The sequence below is a fragment of the Aotus nancymaae genome, unplaced genomic scaffold (genome assembly GCF_030222135.1).
Source record: "Aotus nancymaae isolate 86718 unplaced genomic scaffold, 86718_ANA_hifiasm-v0.15.2.pri h1tg000016l, whole genome shotgun sequence".
Taxonomy (NCBI): Eukaryota; Metazoa; Chordata; class Mammalia; order Primates; family Aotidae; genus Aotus; species Aotus nancymaae.
The window spans coordinates 31,518,581-31,539,477 of record NW_026988428.1 but is presented as its reverse complement, the minus strand read 5'-3'; the positions used below and the strand labels follow the sequence as shown (position 1 = coordinate 31,539,477).

Below are 20,897 nucleotides of genomic sequence, written 5' to 3'. Positions count from 1 at the left end.
ATCTGACAAAGGGCTGATATCCAGAATCTACAAAGAAGTAAAACAGATTTACAAGAAAAAAACAAGCCCATTCAAAAGTGGGCGAAGGATATGAACAGATACTTTACAAAAGAATACATACATGAGGCCAACAAATATATGAAAAAATGCTCATCATCACTGGTCATTAGAGAAATGCAAATCAAAACTACATTGAGATACCATCTCACGCCAGTTAGAATGGTGATCATTAAAAAATCTGGAGACAACAGATGCTGGAGAGGATGTGGAGAAATAGGAACACTTTTACACTGTTGGTGGGAGTGTAAATTAGTTCACCCATTGTGGAAGACAGTGTGGCGATTTCTCAAGGACCTAGAAATAGAAATTCCATTTGACCCAGCAATCCCATTACTGGGTATATATCCAAAGGATTATAAATCGTTCTACTATAAGGACACATGCACACGAATGTTCATTGCAGCACAGTTTACAATAGCAAAGACCTGGAACCAACCCAAATGCCCATCGATGATAGACTGGACAAGGAAAATGTGGCACATAGACACCATTGAATACTATGCAGCCATCAAAAACGATGAGTTCACGTCCTTTGTAGGGACATGGATGAACCTGGAAACCATCATTCTCAGCAAATTGACACAAGAACAGAAAATCAAACACTGCATGTTCTCACTCATAGGCGGGTGTTGAACAATGAGAACACATGGACACAGGAAGGGGAGCACTACACACTGGGGTCTGTTGAGGGGAAATAGGGGAGGGACAGCAGGGTGTGGGGAGTTGGGGAGAGATAGCATGGGGGGAAATGCCAGATATAGGTGAAGGGGAGGAAGGCAGCAAATCACACTGCCACGTATGCACCTATGCAACAATCTTGCATATTCTTCACATGTACCCCAAAACCTAAAATGCAATAAAAAAAAAAGTTAAAGGTGGGAAAGATTACTTAGTTTGTTTATACACCTATAAACTCCATTCAGTATAGTCGGTGGACAGTGCTGTTTCTGTTTATCGTTTGGGTTTTGGGTTTTGTTTTTGCCTTCACAGTGTGACTGCAATTGACTGTTCTCATAACGTATATTATTAATAAATCTGGTCTCATAACTTATACTGAAATTACCTTAGGACATTTTTGCATAATACTGTCTTAATGCTTACATTCTATAAATTTTTCATGTGATAATTGTGTAACTGGGAAAAATGCCTAATAACTTCCTTTATCATCTGGAAAAATTAAACTTGTTCATTTATAAAAAAAAAAAAATTTTGTGTTTGCTTCATGTAGTTCTTGTGCTGTGTTTTTCAACTCCATCAAGTCGTTTATGTTCTTCTCTAAGCTGGTTATTCTAGTTAGCATTTCATCTAACCTTTTTTCACAGTTTTTGGTTTCTTTGCATTGAGTTTGAACATGTTCCTTTAGCTCAGAAAAGTTTGTTATTATCCATCTTCTGAAGCCTGTTTCTGTCAATTCATCGTACTCTTTGTCGGTTATGTTGTGATCCTGTGTTGTTGAGGAGTTGTGATCCCCTGAAGGAGAAGAGGTGTTCTGGTCTTTGATGGTTTCATCTCTTTCGAGCAGGTTTTTTCCCATTTTCTTGGGTTTACAACTGTCTGTGGTGTCAGCGAGCTGCTTGATGAGGTCGCTTGTCTGCCTGTCCAGGTGCTACTGGGTTTCTAGGGACTCCTTCAGGTTACTAGGGTAGCTTCCTGTGTCTTTTTTATTTATACTGGGAGATTAGGCCCACCTCTTCCGCTGACCTGTAGGCACTGCTGGTTGGTCAAGAACGCTGTCCCGTTGCTAGGTAGGCTTCCTGTGTTTTTTGTTAACACATGTAGTCCATTCCCACCCCTCTAATGGTGGGTTCTGCCCTTCCTCCACTGGGCTGGATCATTCAGGGTTCAGCTCAGACTGTGGCACTGGCTGTGCAACCTGCTCGAGTCAGAGCTTCGGTCCTCTGGAGTTCGTGGGGGAAGGTAGGGACCCGCCCAGCTGCACCCAGCCGTCTCCCCCTTTCAGCTTCCTCTCTCTCTGGTCATGGGGTAGGCCCTGCTGAGCTCCATCCTCCCGCCTATACCTCCTTCTCTCTCCGGGCGTGGGGAGGGGGCGATGGCTCGGTCTGCAGGTTCTCCCAGCCGGCTTTTGGGCTTATGTGTCTGCTTAGGTCTGTGCACCAATCTGGGACACTGTCCTGGATTATTATTCAACTCCACGCTTGTAATTCCCAGCGCTTGAATGGCAAAGATCCCCTATTCTGTGTATTACTGAGGCTTTGGGGGAAGCGCTGTATCTGGACCAGAGCGCCAGATGGGGAGCCTCCGACTCACCAGTCAGATGCACTTTCTGGGTGAATCAGCACCCCTCCCTGCCTCCCTCTGCCTTGCCTGGGCTTTGGTCACTGTCGGACCAGACCCGTTCAAATGCCCCTGTTACCTCGGTTGGAGCTAGGAGATCTCTGGATTTCTGCGTCTTTCTTGCTGGATGTTGTGTGCTGGAGTTGTGTCTATTTGGCCATCTTGGAGTGCTTCAGCAGTGGGTATTTTAATCTTTTTTAGAGACAGGGTCTTACTATGTTGCCTGGGCTAGACTCGAACTCATAGGATCAAGTGATCCTTTTGCCTGAGACTCCTGAGTAGCTGGGACCACAGGTGCATGCCACTGTGCCCAGCTATTTCGCTCAATCTGTAGGGCTCCCAATCTGCTACGTCTGAGATCTTGGTGAATATTATAGATAGAAAAGATGTAGCTCAGGAATTTAATTTTTTGGGCTTTCACATATATACACTTCTCAGGGTTAGCCAAAAAGAGGTGGTGCTGCAGTATTCAGGATGTCTTATGTCTTGGAAGAAGAGTTTATATGAGGTCAGTATGGGATCTAAATCAGATGGGATATAGTTAGCATCTCTCTCCAGGTAGGACTCATTTAACAAATATTCTGGTCACATACCCAGGTGCCAAAATGAATATAGCAATGAATGTAACATAACATCCTTCCTCTCTTGGAGATTATTTTTAGTGAGGAAAGACAGACAATGATCAAATATATCAGTTTGTGTTAAAGTTATTAAGCAGTACGCCAGGCATGGTGGCTCACACCATAATCCCAGCACTTTGGGAGGCCGAGGCAGGTGGATCACGAGGTCAGGAGATCAAGACCATCCTGGCCAACATGGTAAAACGCATCTCTACTAAAAATTCAAAAAAATTAGCCAGGCGTGACAGTGCACGCCTGTAGTCCCAGCTACTTGGGAGACTGAGGCAGGAGAATTGCTTGAACCCAGGAGGCAGAGGCTGCAGTGAGCCGAGATGGCACCACTGCACTCCAGCCTGGGCACTGGGCGACAGAGTAAGACTGCGTCTCAAAAAAAAAAAAAGAAATTAAGCAGTATAAAAGCAAGGTATTACTACATATGTTTGTCAGGGAAGAGCCTTATACGGTGTGGTTTGGACAGAGCTGAAAAAATAGAGAGGGAGTGCTAGCCATGTGGCTATCAGGGAGAAAAACTTTTTTATTTTTTAAGGCGGAGTTTCACTCTTGTTGCCAAGGCTGGAGTGCAATGGCGCTACCTTGGCTCACTGCAGCCTCTGCCTCCTGGTTTCAAGTGATTCTCCTGCCTCAACCTCCAGAGTAGCTGGGATTACAGGCGCCCACCACTATGCCGACTAATTTTTTATATTTTTAGTAGAGACGGGGTTTCACCATGTTGGCCAGGCTGGTCTTGAACTCTTGACAACTCTTGATCCACTCACCTTGGCCTCTCAAAGTGTTGGGATTATAGATGTTAGCTACCATTTTTTTTTTGGGGGGGGGACGGAGTTTCGCTCTTCTTACTGGAGTACAATGGCGCGATCTCGGCTCACCACAACCTCCGCCTCCTGGGTTCAAGCAATTCTCCTGCCTCAGCCTCCCAAGTAGCTGGGACTACAGGCGCACGCCACCATGCCCAGCTAATTTTTGTATTTTTTTTTTTTTTAGTAGAGACGGAGTTTCACTTTGTTGACCAGGATGGTCTTGATCTCTTGACCTCGTGATCCACCCGCCAGAGAAAACATTCTTGCCGAAGTAATACTGCAAGTGCACTAAAGCGTAATTGAGGCAGCAAAAGGCTGGTAGAATGAGAGAAGAGAAGAATGGTCAGAAATGGGTTCAAGAAGATATTTGGGGACATAATTTTGTAGGGCTTTATAGGAATGGTAAATATTTCAGCTTTTTTCATGGTATGACAAAATTTGGAAGGGTATGAGCAGATAAGGTATAACCCTACATTTTATCACTGGTTGCTATTTGAAAAAGAAGCTGTTAGAGAACAATTGTGGAAGCGGGTGGACCAATTGGAATTGAAGCAAAGGCTTTAATATGGGTAAAAGAAAAAAGTATAGTTTCTTAGATTAGGGTAATAGCAGTGGAAACAAAGATTCTGAGTTTATTTTTAAAGTAAACCTAACTTCATCTGTTGCTGTATAGGTGAATATGAGGGAAAAAAAAATCTCCAAAGTTTTTGACCTAAGAAAAGGAAGAAGGAAAAAATAAACCATTTAATACTGAAATAAAAGAAGATTGGGGAACGGGGTGGAAACTTTTTAGGGGGTAGGTATCAAAAATTTCATGCTGGATATGTTGAGTTTCAGAAAACAGACCACCAAGTGGACACCTCAAGTAGTCATTTGAATATACATATTGGGAATTCAAGGTCAGTGTCAGGGCTAGAGATAGAATTGTGTGATGTATGGGTGTATAAATAGTACTTAAAGCAGTGGGACCAAATGGCTCACTGAGAGAATGATAGTTAAAAGGCCAGCAGGCTGAACCCTGGGCGCTCCTATATTTAAGATAGAGAAAATTAGAATGACTTAACAAGAAGTCTGAGGGGACAGCCTGTAAGGTAAGTGAGCTGAGAGAAGGAGAAAAAAATTTTTTAAGTGGGGAGGCCTTGAAGCAGAGTTTCATAAAAGAGGAAAAAACATTAAGTGTCTGGCATACTACTGAAGGATGGACTAAGATGAAGACTGAATTGACCATTTGATTTGACAATAAGTTCATTAGTGGCTGAGTAGTATGGTTTGAGTTGAGTGGTGAGGACAAAAGGGCCATTTGAGTGAACTGACGAGAGAATAAGTGGGGAGAAAGTAAAAACAGTCTTTTTTGTTTGTTTATGGAGATTGGGTCTTGCCCTGTCACCCAGGCTGAAGTGCAGTGATGCAATTATGGCTCATTGCAGCCTCAACCAAACCAAGTGGAAGGATTGGTGCAGGTTCAAGCAATCCTTCCACCTCAGCCTCCCAAGTGGCTGGGACTACAACCATTCACCACCATGCCTGTTATATTTTTTAAATGTTTTGTAGAGATGAGGTCTTACTATCTTTCCCAGGCTGGTCTTGAACTTCTAGACTCAAGTTATCCTACTGCCTTGGCCTCCCAAAGTGTGAGATTACAGGCATGAGCCACTGTGCCCATCCCAGAAATGGTCTTTAAAAGAGTAAGCCCAAGACCCTTCTTCTATCATGGATAAATGAATTTAACAATGATAGACCAACCAAATTCCTCTGTGAGAAATCCAGAAACCAGTTACAGGTTGCTTTACCACAGGTGAGACTACAATCAATGGCATCAAAGCCAGTAGGAAAATTCAGTGCCCTGTCTCTTGCCAGAGCCTCCCAGCCCCCAACCCCTGCACAGCGTGGAGCAATTGGAAGGAAATCTTCAAACTTCTATCTTCTACCTGAAGAGAGAAAGGAATTGAACATATATCCAACATTCTAAGTTTTAGGGACCTGGCTGAGGGACTGGTTTCTGTATTGCCTCAATCTGAGCACTAACAGGAACGGGGCACCAGCTGTAATCTCTGGGAGCAAGCTGCTCTGGAGTCTGCAGTACCGCAGACAGACACTAGGCGAAGCTCCAGTACCATGACACCCAAGACGCCACAGTATTGCATGGGGAGCTTCTGATTAGAAATCCGGCAAACCTCTTCAAGTAGAATTCACACACGATCCTAAAGAGGATGCATTCCCTGAAAAGGCTTAAGAAGCCTACAGAATCTCTAGCCAGGCTGAATGGAGAAAATCTTTGATAAAGAAAATGAGATCAGAAAATCTGGGTGAGATGGCTGATTCTTCAATACTAAAATCCCAACAAAAATTAATGAGACATACAAAGAAATGGAAACACGGCACATTTAAGAAACCAATTAAATTTCTAGAAATCCACTTGAAATAAACGGAGGTAAATGAGGTGCCAAATAATTCAGAAATATTGTTAAGAATGCCTAATTAAAATAGAGCATAGATAGTAAACAAAACCAAGAAAATGATGCATAAACAGATTGAAAATATCATTAAAGGGACAGAAACTGTAAAGAAGTACCAAACATATTCTGGAACTGAAGAATATAATAAGTGAATTGACAAAATATCTCTAGAGGGATTGAACAGACTTGGAAAAGCAGAAGAAATAATCAGTGAACTCAAAGACGCTGAGACAGGAGAATGAAGAAAGCCTAAGGGGCTTATGGGCCACCATCAAATAGAACAACATTATGGGAGTTTCAGAAGGAAAATAGAGAGAAAAAGACACATTGCTGTTATTGAAGAAATAACAGCAAAGAATTTCCTAGATATGAGAGAAATTGACATATAAAAGAAACTCAATGCCAACAAAGATAAATCTTAAGAGACCACCAAGACACATCATAATAAACTATCAAAAACTGAGAACCATTAAAGCAGCAAGAGAAAAGCACTCATCATGTACAAGAGGGCTCCTAATCAATTATCAGCAAGTTTCTTAGCAGAAACCTTGCAGACTAGAAGGGAATTGGATGATATATTCAAAGTATAGAAGTTCCTGATAAGGTAAATGCATAGAAATATATACAGTCCTATAATATTATAATGTAGGTGTGTAAATCACTTTTAATTCCAACACAAAATTTATCATTTATTATTTTTAATGATGGGATCTAGCTTTGTTGTCCAAGCTGGTCATGAACTTTTGGGCTCAAGCAATCCTCCTGCCTCACCCTACTTGGGCTACAGTTACGCGCCACCGTGCCCAGGCACCAGTTTTGAATACAAAAAATGAAAGTGTAAAAAGTAGTTATATATCTGAGTGAATGGATACTCTTTATAAAAACAGAAAAATTGTGTTATTACAAAGTGGAGGGGGCAGAGATGTAAAAGAATAGAGTTTTTATACATGAATAAAGTTGTTAGCTGTTTCAAATAGAATGTTACAATGTTAAAGTGTTTTATTTAATTGCAGTGGTAACCACAGAGAAAATACAAAATATACACAAAGGGAAATGAGAAAGGAATCAAAGCATGTCACTACAAAAAGACAAACACACACAACAAGACAAAAAAGAAGACAGCAGGGGAAGAAAGTAGGGACAAAAAAGCTACATGACATCAGAAAACAGCAAAATGGCAATAGTGAGTTCTTTCCTATCAGCAATTATTTTAAAGGCAGATGTGATGAGCATGTTAATTAAAAGACATGGACTGGCTGAATGGATTTTAAAAAAAAGATCCAACTGTATGCTCTTTACAAGAGACTTACCTTAGACTTAGGGACACACAAAATCTAAATGTGAAGGGATGGAAAACACTTCCACGGAAATGGGAAGCTAAAGATGGGTGGCCATATGTAAAATTAGATAAGATAGTCTTTAAGTAGAAACTGTCAGGAGGACAAGAAAGGATGTTGTGTAATGATAAAGAGTCCATTCATTAGGAACATATAACAACGATAAATATATGCACATCTAATATTAGAACTCCCAAATAGGTGAAGCATTGATAGGACTGAGGGAAGAAATTAACAGCAACACAATAATAACAGGAGATATAATACTCTTATTTATGGCTAGAACAACCATACAGAAGATCAACAACAAAACAGAAGACATGAACAACAGTATAGACCAGTTGGCTCTAACTGATGTCCACTCAACAACAGCAGAACACACTTTTTTTTTTTTTGAGACCGAGTCTCGTTCTGTCCCCAGGTTGGAGTGCCGTGGTGCGATTTCAGCTCACTGCATCCTCTGCATCCCAGGTTCAAGCAATTCTGTCTCGGCCTCCCTAGTAGCTGGGACTACAGGTGCCCACCACCACACCTGACTAATTTTTTTTGTATTTTAGTAGAGACAGGATTTCACCATGTTGGCCAGGATGGTCTCAATATCCTGACCTCATGATCCACCTGCCTTGGCCTCCGAAAGTGCTGGGATTACAAGCGTGAGCCACCGTGCCCAGCCCCAGAATACATATTCTTAAGTACTCTTGGAGCATTCTCTAAGATAGACCACATGTTAGGCCATAAAACAAATCTTGACAAATTTAAGGAGATTGAAATCATACAAAGTATCTTTTCTAATCACAAATAAAACAAGAAATCAATAGCAGAAGGAAAATAAGGGAGTCCACGAGTTTGTGGAAACTAAGCAGTGCCCTCTTAATGGGTCAGAGAAGAAAACACAAGTGAATTTAGAAAATATCTGGAAATGAAAGCAAAAATGCAACATACCACACTTATGGGATGCAGCAAAAGTAGAAGTGAGAGAGGAGTTTATAGCAGTACTCTAATAACGAAAACACAAGAAAACTATGGCCCAACATTTTGGATTAATACAGTAGCAACAAAATAGCTATATAAGGAATTTACCTCAATATAATAAAAGTCGCCTGGGCATGGTTGCACATGCCTGTATTTCCAGCTACTCAGGAGGCTGAGGCAGGAGGATCGCTTGAGCCCAGAAGTTCTGGGCTGTAGTGCTATGCTAATCAGGTGTCTACTAAGTTGGGCATCAATATGGTGACCTCCCGGAGTAGGGGACAATCAGGTTGCCTAAGGAGGGGTGAACTGCCCAGGTCAGAAAAGGAGCAGGTCAAAATGCCGGTGCTGATCAGTAGTGGAATCATGCCTGTGAATAGCCACTGCATTCCAGCCTGAGCAACATAGCAAGACCCTGTCTCTCTATATATGTAGTTTCATATATGACACTCCGTGGAGAAAGATTGAAAGCTTTTCTTCTAAGATTAGAAATAAGGCAAGGATGTCCCCTCTCACCACTAATATTTGATGTGGGAAGTCTGGCAATAGCTGTTAGGCAAGGAAAAGAAATACAAGACATCCAAATTGGAAAAAGAGATAAAATTACCTCTATTTGCTGACAGTATGCTCTCATATTTAGAAAATTCTAAAGATGCCACAAAATACAACTAATAATTTCAGCAAAATTGCAAGACACAAAGTCAACACATAAAAATCATTTGTGTTAAATCAGAAAAGGAAATTAAAAATACATCCCATATACTATAATACAAAAAAGAAAAAAGTACTTAGGACATGAAAGACGTGTACACTGAAAACTACAAAACATTGTAAAGAAATCAAAGAAGATGCAGATAAATGGATTTAAGAGCCGATGCTGAATATTGTTAAAGTATCCAGACTTAATATTGTTAAAATATCCATACTACCTAAAGCAATCTACAGATTCAATGCAGTATCTATCAAAATCCCAATGCATTTTTTACAGAAAATACGAAAAGTTCTAAATTGTATATGGATCCTCAAGGGACCTCAAGTAGGCAAACCAATCTTGAAAAAGGACCAAGTAGAAGGCCTATGCTTAAATGTTTTCAAAACATACCACAAAAACTGCAATTAAGATGATGTGATGATGGCATAAAGATAGATCTATAAACCAGTGGAACAGATTAGAGAGCCTAGAGATAAGTTTTTGTGCATATGACCACTTGAACTTTGACAGTGTACCTAGACCACACATTTCCGCAATAGGGAAAGGAGTCTCCCCACTAAATGGTGTTGGGAAAACTGGATGCAAAAGCATGATATTGGATCCTTACCCTAAACCACATACGAAAATTAAAAAGGATGGTTTGAAGACTGAACTCTATGACTTAAAACTGTAAACTCCTAGAAAATAGAAAACTGGAAAATTATGGGAGAGACCCTTGGATTTGGCAATGATTTCTTGGATACAACACCAAAAACACAGGCAACAAAAGCAGTAATTGATAAATGGGACTACATCAAACATAAATGCTTTGGCACGTTAAAGGAAACAATGAGAGGCAACCTATAGAATGGGAGAGAATACTTGCAAATCGTGTATATGATAAGGGGTTAGTATCCAGAATATGTAAGGAACTTACAACTCAGCAACAAAAAAACCCCAAGTTAAAAATTGGTAAAGGACTTAAACAGACATTTCTCCAAAGGTCATATACAAATAACTAATAAGTGCACAGAATGATGCTCAGTATCACAAATCATTAAAGAAATGGAAATCAAAACTATAATCAGGTATTACCTCATACACATCGTTATGGCCACTATCAAAAGAACAGAAATTAATACATGTTGGAGAGGATATGGAGAAGTTGTAATCCTTGTACATTGATGGTGGTAATGTACAGCCATTGTGGGAAACAGTATGGAGGTTCCTCAAAAAATTAAAAATAGAAAAACCATATGATCTAGCATACCATTACTGGATATACATGCAAAATAATTGAAAGCAAGGTCTCTAAATGATACTTGCACACTTATGTTTATTGTGGCATTATTCACAATAGCCAAAAGGTGGAAGCAACCCAAATGTCCATCAACAGATGAATGGTATATTTATACAATGGAATACTATGCGCCCTTTAAAAGAAATTCTGTCATGTGCCACAATATGAGTGATCCTCAAGGACATGAAGTAAACCATTCATAAAAGGATAGATACTATATGATTCCACTCATATGGAGTATTTAGAGTGGTCAGGAATCATAGAAACAATGTAGAAAGGTAGTTTTTAGGGCTATGGCTTGGGGGAAGAGGGACTTAGTGTTTTGTGGATTTAGAGTTTCAGTTTTGCAAGATGAAAACATTCTAGAGATCTGTTGCACAATAATTTGAATACACAACATTATTGAAATAAATCATTTTAGGTAAAAAATGATTAAGATCGTAAATATAATGTTATGTGTTTTCTATTTTTACTACAATAGTAATAGTAATAAGCGTATTGTAAAGAAGAGCAGAGAAGCTGGACATGGTGTCATGCACTTGTAGTCCATGTTACTCAGGACGCTGAGGAGGAAGGGTTTCTTGAGCCCAAGACTTCAAGTCCAGCCTGGGCAACATAGTAAGACCTAATCTCTAATTTTGAAAAATTAAGAAGAGAAGAGAAATGGAAAAGTAACTAGAAGGGAATGTTTTTATTAAGCAATGGATGTTTGGGATTTGCACAAACCAAGTGCCATGATGATAGATTTGGAATGCTCAAGCCACTTTTGAAAGGCCACCTTCCTCTTCTTGCCTTTCTTTATATAAAGTTGAAGGCTCAAGAAGTACAAATTTTTACAAAATATTCACCCTCCAGTATGCTACTCCTTGTGGGGAGTAGTGGGAGTATAGCAAGGTATGGAATCGTGACTATATTGAAGCCTCCACAGTACTGAATGGAAAACAGAATTCCACGTTTTTCTGATATCATAAGCCTGTGTCCCCATATAGGACTGAGAGAACATCATAGACTTTTACCACAACTTGGTTGGTTATATTTACTTACAGGGAGCCTCTGTTTCTAAGAATGCAAAAACTTTGCAGTGATCTCACAATAATTCAAACCCTTCCATATTGCAGTCACACTTTCACTATGGAGAAGTTTAGTTGCCTCCATATACGAAAATACTTCTCATATATATTTATTTATTCAGGATATTTTGTGGGTTAGTAGATAGAATGGAAACCCATTCCTTTTGGGGCAATCATGTAGACAATTCCAGTCTCACAATTCTACTGCAAATGTGAGGAACTATTGACACTATGAACTTGATGACATCTTGAATCCAAAGTTTCATCTTCTTTTAGAAACAACCCATGGGTAAAACACACTATGTATTAGTCTCCAAGTGCTGTCATAACAGAGTACCACAAAACAATAGATACTCATTGTCTCTTCAGTTCGGGGATCTAGAAGTTCAAAATCAAGGTGTAAGCAGGGCTGTGCTTCCTCTGGAAACTGCAGAGAAGTCCAATTGCCTCTTCCCAGCTTTTGGTGATTTACTGGCAATTTTTGGTGTGCCTTGGTTTGCAGTTGCATAACTCCAATCTCTGCCTTAGTCATAACATGGCATTCTCCATGTGTGTCTCTGATCTCCTGTGGCTGTCTTCTTATAAGGATACCATTAAGATTGGATCAGGAGCCTACTCTACTCCAGTATGACCCCATATTAACCAATTACATTTCCAATGACTCCAATTCCAGATGAGGTCATATTCTGAAGTACTAAGAGTTAAGTCTTCAACATATATTTTACTTATATGGGGACACGATTCAACCCATAACACCAAGCAAAACTGGATACCAGATGAAGATACTCAAATGTAAAAATAGTTAAGTAGTGTTGACAGCAGGTAATGTGAATAGACTGTTGACATAGTGGGCTGGGGAGGGATTGTAGCAGCTCCTAGAAAGAGCCAACGAGGATATGTGATCTAAAGTATTTGCCATTGCACTGGTAGATAAGGATACTAGAGGGAAAAAAATGTTAGAGCAGTAAAACATGGTATCAGACAAAGAAAAGTAACCAGAAAAGCATGGTATAGAGAAGATGAAAAGTACCAAATACCCAGTATCACCCATTGACCCAGAACAAAGGGGCCCCTGCTCTGGGTTCCACACTTCAGTGACCCATGTATCACAAGCACACACATTTATTAAAGAACACACAGACAGCTCTGTCACTTTTAGATTTGGTGCTCAGTGTCAGCACGGCATGACTAATAATTCTAAACTTTTTGTGAACAGCACCATTTGGTCCCCAGAGAAATGCTTCTCCAAATCCGTTACCCAGTATCTTTAAAACAATAGGTAACTATGTCCAACTGTTAATCAGATTTATGGGTTGACTGCTACTGACACTGCTGCATAGAGCAGCGGGGATTAAAGTGTCAGACAGAAATGACAAACTAATTAACCTGTCATGTTTTTCTTCAACACAAAAGCAAAAGATTTTTGTATAATAAAGTATTATTTTCCACTAAGTACCCCACTGATTTTATTGCTTCTCTTTGTGTTCAAACTGTACACATTTTGTACCCGTGTGGAAATTTGGTACACTTTGAATAAAATGTTTCTTTTGTAATCATTTAGATCATTTCTGTCAATGGAACACAAATTTTGTGAAAACAGTATAACATTTGTTGTGATATATTATGATCGTACTAAAATGAAGGCAAAAACCGGAATAAATATTATTTATGAAATACATGTTTTTATTTCTTATGCAAACATTGCTTATCCATGAACAGAACACCTAGACATGTGCAGTAATCATTAAATTTAGTTCTCTTTTATATTGACTGTGTCTCAATCATATGAAAACCATCCAAAAGGATGTATTTTTTTTAAAAGCTCCAAAGCTTGATTTATAACCTTTACATTTAGACATACGGCTGAGGAGTTCCCTTTTTACTCTTGCCCCATGCCCTGCAAATATAAAGAGTGGGGCTGTCAACCGTTTTTACTATGAATTGAAATCAGTAGACAATGAGGCAATTATTGCTGTTGTAAAAGAACACAATGCAAAAATACAACATAGATGGTCAGATAATTGAAGGAGATCAAATAAGAAATGACAGACTGAGGGAGGAAGTAAAAGGAAAACCATCACAGTAATGAAATTTTTTTTTGAGATGGAGTCTTGCTCTGTCACCCAGGTTGGAGTGCAGTGGAGCAATCTCAGCTCACCACAACCTCCGCCTCCTGGGTTCAAGTGATTTTCCTCCCTGAGCCTCCCAAGTAGCTAGAACTACAGGTGTGCGCCACCATGCCTAGCTAGTTTTTTTTTTTTTTTTTTTTGTATTTTTAGTAGAAATGCAGTTTCGCCATGTTAGCTTGGGTGGTCTTATCTCCTGGCCTGAAGTGATCTGCCCACCCTAGCTTCCCAAAATGCTGATATTACAGGTGTGAACCACTGTGCCTGGCCTAAAAACAATATTGAAAGAACAAGCGAGTCAATTTTTTGTTTTTGAGGTGGAGAGTCTTACTACATTCCCCAGGCTGGTTTCAAATTGCTGGCCTCAGGTAACTTTCCCACCTTAGCATCCTAAATCCCTTTTTAAAAAACAATAGTTCTTAAACCTTTTTAAAAAGTAAGCTGAGCACCACTGAGTTACAGAAATAGAAGAAGGTAGGCAAAGGAAATTTAACAGTCACAACTGAAATTCTTTTTTTTTTAAATTTAATTTTTTTATTGTACTTTAGGTTCTGGGGTACATGTGCAGATCATGCAGGATTGTTGCATAGGTACACACATGGCAATGTGGTTTGCTGCCTCCATCCCCCCATCACCTACATCTGGCATTTCTCCCTGTGTTATCCCTCCCCGACCTCCCCACCCACCCGGTGTCCGTCCCTTGGCCCCCCACAACAGACCCCAGTGTGTGATGCTCCCCTCCCTGTGTCCATATGTTCTCATTATTCAACATCTGTCTATTAGTGAGAACATGTAGTGTTTGATTTTCTGTTCTTGTGTCAGTTTGCAGATTCATCCATGTCCCTACAAAGGACACGAACTCATCATTTTTTATGGCTGCATAGTATTCCATGGTATATATGTGCCACATTTTCCTTGTCCAGTCTATCATCGATGGGCATTTGGGTTGGTTCCAGGTCTTTGCTATTGTAAACAGTGCCACTCTGAACATATGTGTGCATGTGTCTTTATAATAGAATGATTTATAATCCTTTGGGTATATACCCAGTAATGGGATTGCTGGGTCAAATGAAATTTCTATTTCTAGGTCCTTGAGGAATCGCCACACTGTCTTCCACAATGGTTGAACTAGTTTACACTCCCACCAACAGTGTAAATGTGTTCCTATTTCTCCACATCCTCTCCAGCATTTGTTGTCTCCAGATTTTTTAATGATCGCCATTCTAACTAGTGTGAGGTGGTATCTCAGTGTGGTTTTGATTTGCATTTCTCTAATGACCAGTGATGATGAGCATTTTTTCATATGTTTCTTGGCCTCATATATGTCTTCTTTTGAAAAGTGTCTGTTCATATCCTTCTCCCACTTTTGGATGGGTTTGTTTGTTTTTGTCTTGTAAGTCTGTTTTAGTTCTTTGTAGATTTTGGATATTAGCTCTTTGTCAGATGGGTAGATTGCAAAAATTTTTTCCCATTCTGTTGGTTGCCGGTTCACTCTAATGATTGTTTCTTTTGCTGTACAGAGGCTCTGAAGTTTGATTAGGTTCCATTTGTCTATTCTGGCTTTTGTTGCCAATGCTTTTGGTGTTTTGGTCATGAAGTCCTTGCCTATGCCTATGTCCTGAATGGTTTTGCCTAGATTTTCTTCTAGGGTTTTTATGGTGTTAGGTCTTATGTTTAAGTCTTTAATCCATCTGGAGTTAATTTTAGTGTAAGGTGTCAGGAAGGAGTCCAGTTTATGCTTTCTGCACACTGCTAGCCAGTTTAAAAATATAGAACACTTCATGAATTTGCATGTCATCCTTGCACAGAGGCCATGCTAATCTTCTCTGTATCGTTCCAATTTTAGTATATGTCCTGCTGAAGTGAGCACACAACTGAAATTCTTAGTAGAAAACCAAAATGTAATTTTGCAAATGAAGGCTCAAATGTGTACATTGAAAAGACACACTGTAACAGGAAATATTGACCCAGAATCGTTGCCACAAAGAGAGCTCTGTTTCAAGCAATGGTAAAATAGATGGTTTAGGCTTCCTCTCTCACTGAAAACAACCAGAAAAGCTGGAGAAATTATACATCTGACTGAAGCCTCAGAAAGCAAGTAATGCATGAGGAATTGTGGGGTTAGTATCTAGGAAAAGAGAGAAACCCAAAGATATGAGTCTAGTATTTGGGGCTACCTCTTCCTGCCTGTTCTGAAGGAGGCCAAGAGGTCTAGAAGTTCAATAGGGGTTTCAACAGATGCACAGTGCTGAAGGAACAAAAATTAAAGATAAAGGCTGCTGAGAGAAGGTGTATAACTCAGGTTTTCATTTGGAACTCCAAAGACTTGTTCAGCTTCAGATTGTCTCAATCCCTGTTTGGTTTAATGGGAATTAAGAGGAACTGCTAGTGACATTGGTCTATTTGCCTACCAAAAACAAAAGTGAATTATCTGGAGAAGATTAACATCATGCAGAGTTTCAAACTATCTACAGTTCTTCAAATTAGCATTCTGACACTCAGTAAAAAAATGATTGGATTTACCAGAAGACAAAGCATGGACAAAACCCAAGAGAAACAATGAACAATGGAAACCAGTCTATGAGGGACCTAATGATGTAAGCCAGGAGTCAGCAGACTGTGGCCCATAAGCCAAATCCAGCCCACTGCTAGTTTATGTAAATAAAGGTTTATTCTCTATGAGTGCTTTTATACTCTGACAGGAGAGTAAGTATCCTAAAATGTTTACCATCACAAAGCCTAAAATATTTACCATCTGGTCCATTACAAAAAAAAATTGTTGATCCCCTGATTTAAGTATTTCTTACAATAAGATGCCAAAAGAATAGCAAATTTTTTACAAATGAAAGAAAGACAATTGTAGAGATAACAGCAGAAATTAGTGAAGTGGTAGACTGAGATTCAACATAGTAAACAATTGGTATATTTATCCTGCCACAGATTTTCCAAAGGGTTTGATCATAGATGAATCTCTCACATTAAAAAAAAAAAAACTATGTATGTCAATAGAGTGAATAAGAGTGTTTATATTTGCACATCCGTATTCATAGCATTAGGCACAATAGCCAAAAGGCAGAAGCAACCCAAGCATGCATCCAGGGATGAAGGGTTCTACAAAATGTGGTAAAGCATCTACATACAAATGGAATACTATCCAGCCTTAAAAAGGAAGGAAAATCCGACAGGTGTTACAGCCCACATTCTGCTTAATAAAATATCAGTATCAAAAAGACAAATAACTGTATGATTCCATTTATATGAGGTGAGGTGCCTAGAGTAGTCGAAATCATAGGAAGTAAAATGATGGTTGCCAGATGCTGGGAGAGGGGAGGGAAGAATTGAAAGTTATTGTTTAATGGGCAGAGTTTCAGTTTTACAAAATAAAAAGTTCTGGAGATGGATGGTGGTGATGGATGCACAACATTATGAATGTATTTAATGGCCCAGTATTGTACACTTACAGTTTGTTTAGATGGTAAATTTTATGTTTTGCATATTTTACCACAATAAAAAAAGGAAAAAAACCACATGCCCTTTAGCTATTATTTACCTATCCTCTAACACTCCTCCCACCCAGACCTAGACAACCACTAATCTACTTTCTGTCTCTGTAATAGTTTCCCTGTTACGCACATTTTATAAGAATGGAATCATATACTATATGGTCTCTTAGGACTGGCTTCTTTCACTTAGTATACTTTTTTCAAGGTTTATACCTGTGGTAGCATATGTTAGTACTTGTACTGATGAGTACATATATCTGAATTTAGTAATTTTTGTCTTTTTGTTTGTTTGTTTGTTTGTTTGTTTGGGACACGGCCTTGCTCTGTAATCCAGACTGGAGTGCAGTGGCATGATCTTGGCTCACTGCAACTTCCGCTTCCCAGCCCAAGTGATCCCCCAGCCTCAACCGCAAGTAGCTGGGACCACAGACATGAGGCACCACGACTGGTTCATTTTTGTATTTGTACAGATGGGGTTTCACCATGTTGTCCAGGTGGGTCTCAAACTCCTGGGCTCAAGTGATTCACCCACTTTGGCCTCTCAAAGTGCTAGGATTACAAACATGAGCCACCATGCCTAACCTGTACCTTGCTTTTTAATGTTTAAATATATCTTGCAGGCATACTATATCTGTATATAATTAACTTCCTTAATCTTGTTTATGATGACCTATTATCTCATTGTATATGTGTGACATAGTTTGTATAATCAGTTTCCTCTTCAATGCATGTAGGTTTTTTCCATTGTTTTGCTATGCTAAGTGATGCTGAAGAGCATAACCTTATGCATGTCATTTTACACATGTGAAACTGTATTTAGGGGACAAAATTCTAGAAAGGAATTGGCTGAGTAAATTTGTAGTTTTGACAGATAACAAAGTGGCCAACATGATCTTGAGGAGATTGAACATTCTCAGCAGCAATGTATGAGGGTGTCTGTTTCTCTGTATCCTTGCCAGTGTAGGATTGTGTCAAGCCTTTTGATTTTTTCCAATGTAGTAGACCAAAAGTAGCATCCGATTGTAGTTTTAATTCACATTTCTTGTATTATGAAGGTCATAAGCATCTTTTTTTTCTTTTAGACACTGAAATTTTTGTTTACCAAACTCCTGCTTTATTTTAACATTACAAACACTATATAGACATTATAAACCAAATTATTCTTTTTGACTGAAGGTTATAATAGGAACAATTCTTATTACAAAATGGTGGCAATTCTATGCCTGCTTTTATGTTTTTCTGGCCTCTCTCAACCTCAAGCTGTCTCTTTTCTGTACTTTCTTGGTTGTCACTTAACTATTCTAACCCCTGTAAAATAGGGACTGAAAGTATCAATCTCATTGTTAGGAGGTTTAAGAGAAGGCCCAGCACTAAGCCAGGCTCTCAATAACACTTCAGACTCCAACAATTCTTTCTTGCCCTTCAATATATATAGTTCCCTCTCATCTGTCATGGGCTGAGAAACCACTGAACCTGTAAACCAAGCACATGGGCATAACTCTATAGGCCAAGTGATGTGCTGGATGGTAAAGTACATGGGCTTTGTGACCCCACTGCCAACTTCCAGGCTAAGGAAGAACTGACTTAGCAGTTCCAAGACCACTGAGCTGGTTTCCAGTGGATGTCTCCTTCATATCCCCATCATGACCATGGTTTGAGGAGGTGCCCCTCAGCTTCCCCTGTCACACTTGGAACCATATGAGGGATGCAGTAGAGGTCAAAAACTGAGGGATCAGCCTCATGGAGTCAATGGGGACACTGACAAACCAATTGCAAAGTTGGTGTCATTTGCTCTTGGGGAGGAAAGCTGGGGCCTAGGCAAGGACAGCGACTGGAAGGTGAAGGGCAGGCCTGCCTTTAAGTAGTAGTAGTGATCAGGCTTGAAGGGCCATCATGGATCATGCCCAGGTACTGGGCCTGCTTCACGGTCAACTTGGTCAGCTTGCCCAGGCAGGCTTCAGCCATGCCTCATCCAGCTGGGACTTGATATTCACCTTCTCCACAGCATTCTCATTGAGGCACTTGGCATTGATCTCCATGTCAAAGGGTCCAGTGTTATACACAATGGCAACATCCTTCATCTGCTCAGTGTGCTGGCTAAGGATGATATTGACACAGTCTGTGGTGATGTCAAAGATGTTGCCCTCTTGACAGACCTCATCCATGGTGGTCACTTTATAGCCCTCCATAGCAGCCTGCAGTGTGTTGAGTAGGTCGATTTTTGTGATAATGATGCAAGCCCCCAAATCCTTCAGGGCCTGGGCACAACCATTGCCCACACTGCTACAGCCCGCCACCACCGCTACCTTGCCAGCAGTCATCATGTCTGTGGCCCACTTGATGTAATTTATGCAGGACTGCTGGCAGACATAGAGGTTGTCAGACTTGCTCTTGGTGATGGAGTCATTGACATTGATGGTAGGCACCCTCAGGATTCCAGTGGCCATAATCCCGTGGACCCAGTCATGGTCTCTTCAAAGATGCCTCAGATGACTGACAGAAGCTGTGCGTACTTGGTGTAAATGAGGTTGGTTGAAGTAATCATGTGGAGGGGCCTGTCTTTGAAATACAGTATCTGCTTGATGCACCACAGGTATTTGTCATCTCTTTCACCCTTCCAGGAACACACTGGAATACTTGACAATGGCAGCTGCCACATAATTCTAGGTGGAGAAGATGTTGCAGCTGGACCACTGCATCTCAGCACTTGAGGTAATGAGGGTCTCAATGAGGACAATGGTCTCCACCATCATTTGCAGGCAGCTAGTGATGTCAGTGCCTTTCAGTGGCTTGAAGCCAAGTACAACTCCCTCATACATATCAGGCCCACCATCTCAGTCTCCACAATGTCCAGGGCCTTGTGTCCAGGCTGATGTCAGTGACTGAGTAGGGCAGTTTGTCAGACATGCTGGTGGTGCTTCTGCATGGAATGATGGACACAGGAGAAGTGGGCTGGGACTCTGACATGGGGCAGGCAGTGCTGGGCAGGCCTAGCAACTTTTTATATGCTGAAAATCCATAGGTATTTCCTTTTTTGAGTCAATTGTCTATTACTCATTTTCTCACAGGGTTGTGGGGTTTTTTTTCCCAATTAATTTATATTTGCTCTTCTATCCTGGGCAACATAGCAAGACCTCATCTCTCTCTCAAAACGACAAAAAAAAAAAAAAAAAAGGAGCCAGGCATGATGGTGCATGCCTGTAGTCCTAGCTACTTGGGTAGGTGAAGCAAAAGGATTGCTTGAACTCAGGAGCTGGAGGCAGTGGTGAGCCATGATCACATCACTGCTCTCCAGCCTGAGTGGTATAACGAGACCCTGCCTCAAAATAAAAAAAAAAAATTTTGAATTTTAAAAAATTAGAAGTAATTAAGTATATATATTACTGGATACTCATTATAAAAGAGAAAATTTTTGTTGTTAACAACATAAAGTAAAGAGGGGCAGGATGTAAAAGAGCAGACTTTTTACATATGAATGAAGGTAAGTTGTTAGCAGCATAACATAGAATGTTACAGTGTTTAAATGTTTTATGTAATTGCAATGGTAACCACAAAGAAAATATCTACAGAATATACACAAAGGGAAATAAGAAGGGTATCAAAATATGTCACTACAAAAAAGGGAAGAAGGTGGGACAAAAATCTACACAAC

General features: G+C 40.0%; 1 protein-coding gene, 1 non-coding gene and 1 pseudogene across 2 annotated transcripts in view; 1 reads left to right on the top strand and 2 right to left on the bottom strand.

Annotated features, from left to right (window-relative positions):
• The window catches only part of CPSF6 (cleavage and polyadenylation specific factor 6), a 68,526-nt gene extending 55,447 nt beyond the window's left edge, over positions 1 to 13,079 (top strand). Inside the window, exon 11 of the mRNA XM_064377004.1 lies at positions 5,589 to 13,079. The gene's annotated coding sequence lies outside the window, so the exon portion shown is untranslated. The remainder of the gene's footprint in view (positions 1 to 5,588) is intronic.
• A 2,426-nt stretch (positions 13,080 to 15,505) lies between these two features.
• LOC135275455 (U6 spliceosomal RNA) lies at positions 15,506 to 15,612 on the bottom strand. Its single transcript, XR_010343088.1, has one exon. It is a non-coding gene; the product is annotated as a U6 spliceosomal RNA (small nuclear RNA).
• A 3,570-nt stretch (positions 15,613 to 19,182) lies between these two features.
• LOC105709393 (adenosylhomocysteinase-like) lies at positions 19,183 to 20,152 on the bottom strand (annotated as a pseudogene).
• Positions 20,153 to 20,897: the final 745 nt, after the last annotated feature.